The following is a 267-nucleotide window of genomic DNA, read 5'->3' as shown; positions in this document are numbered from 1 at the left end:
AACAAGAGCATTTCCCCCGTCCCAGCCCAGCACGCCGGGGGATGCACAGATTTCTGCTCTCCGTGCAAGAAAACCTGCAGGGTGGAAGAACAGGATCTGTCCGTCCTCCTGAGGCTGCTCACCCCGACGGCCGGTGTCCTCTCCTGACACTGGTTGCTCAGATAATATATTTCTCTGTCCAAAGCTCCCTCCTTTAGGGCGTCCTGGGGCGCGTTTGCAGGCAGCTTCCCAGGGCGGCAGCAGCTCGGGACCCGCACTCCTCCCTCG

Source organism: Phaethon lepturus, unplaced genomic scaffold, assembly GCF_000687285.1.
Source record: "Phaethon lepturus isolate BGI_N335 unplaced genomic scaffold, ASM68728v1 scaffold48973, whole genome shotgun sequence".
Lineage (NCBI taxonomy): Eukaryota > Metazoa > Chordata > Aves > Phaethontiformes > Phaethontidae > Phaethon > Phaethon lepturus.
The sequence above is the reverse complement of the archived record's forward strand: the minus strand, read 5'-3'. Positions refer to the sequence as shown.